This window comes from Nannospalax galili, unplaced genomic scaffold, assembly GCF_000622305.1.
Source record: "Nannospalax galili isolate Female #2095 unplaced genomic scaffold, S.galili_v1.0 C49039117, whole genome shotgun sequence".
NCBI classification, from domain to species: Eukaryota; Metazoa; Chordata; class Mammalia; order Rodentia; family Spalacidae; genus Nannospalax; species Nannospalax galili.
Window position 1 is genome coordinate 1 of NW_008476569.1, and position 1458 is coordinate 1458.

Here is a 1458-nt window from a genome sequence, read left to right on the forward strand (position 1 = left end):
ACCATATATGTGCAGTGCCTGTGGAGGTCAGAAGAGGGCGTCAGATTCCCTGGAGCTGGAGTTACAGGGTATTATGAGCTGCCTAACGTGGGTGCTAGGAATCAAACTCAGGTCCTCTGCAAGAGCAGCAGTGTTCTTAACTGCTGAGCCATCACTCCAGCCCCTTCTGGTTAGTTTGCATTGTTAACTTGACACAACGTTGAATCACTTGTGAAGAGGAAACCTCAACTGAAGCATCATCTGTGGCCATGTCTGTGAGAGACTGTCTTGACTGATGATTGGTGTGGGAAGGTACATCCCACTGTGGGCAGAATCATCACTAGGCAGGTGGGCCTGTGCTGTATAAGAAAGCTAGCTGAACTTGAGCCTGAGAGTGAGCCAGTAAGCAGCCTTTGTCCGTGGTTCCTGCCTCTAGGTTCCTGCCTCCAGCTCCTCCCCTGACTTCCCTCAATGATGGATTGCGACCTGGAAGTAATAAGCCAAATAAAAGCTTTCCTCCCCAAGTTGCTTTTGGTAGGGTATTTATTACAACAACCCAGACCAAGCCAGAACACCCTTCAGCCATAAAAATATGACTTCCAAATGGTCTTAACTGGTGGGTCTATAAATACAGGCTTATCCATCCCACTTACAGGCAAGGTAAATGCCATTTCCTAAAATGCTCCCACCATGCACCCCATGGCCTTCTGACCCAAGTGCCTGGCTTTATCTCCACTATATTGTATGGCCTCTTCACTGGGTCTCATTGCAGACTTTGACTTCTCTGACTTTGCCATGTTTTTCATAAAGAATGCGTCTGGAGCATCACTGCATGGCCACCACGGGCCTTCTCCACATTCCTAAAGGCTGCATCCTCTTTCCTCCCTTTTCCAGAACCACTTTCTCCTTTGGATGGCATTTTCTAAACTTTTTTTTGTTTTAAGAGTCTTACGAAGCCTTGGTTTATGTAGCTGGGATGACCTTGAACTCCTGCTTCTCCTGCCTCCACCTCCCGAGTGCTGGGATTACAGGCTTGCCATCAAGCTTAGTTTGTGCAGTTCTGGGAATCAGACCTTGGGCCTTGTGCATGCTAGTAAGCAGTCTACCAACTGAGCTACGTCCTTGGTTAGAGAATTGGCTTTGGGTTTGGTTGGGTGGATCCAGAGCATCCTTTAGTGTGAGGCTAACTTAGCTCAGTGCTGTGTTTCCCTCAGGAATGTATCCAGGCCCCGTGTGGTATGTGGAAAGGGAGAACATGAACTATTCCTTGCCCCATAAAGCTCCGGGATTTGTTCAGCTTATAGTTTTCTACTGTCTTACCTTCTATTCAAGGTCTCTACCATGTAATGATTTTTACTTAGGTAAGCACTCCACGGGGCCCTTCTGATAGTGGCTGGAGCTGTGCATGTATGTACATGCATGTGTGTATGGCTCCATGTTTTATGGTACTCCGTCTCACAGTCTTGATACTTTCAACTC

General features: G+C 47.5%; 1 pseudogene; it reads right to left on the bottom strand.

Annotated features, from left to right (window-relative positions):
* Positions 1–541: 541 nt before the first annotated feature.
* Positions 542–776, bottom strand: LOC115069134 (annotated as a pseudogene).
* Between the last annotated feature and the right edge of the window lie 682 nt (positions 777–1458).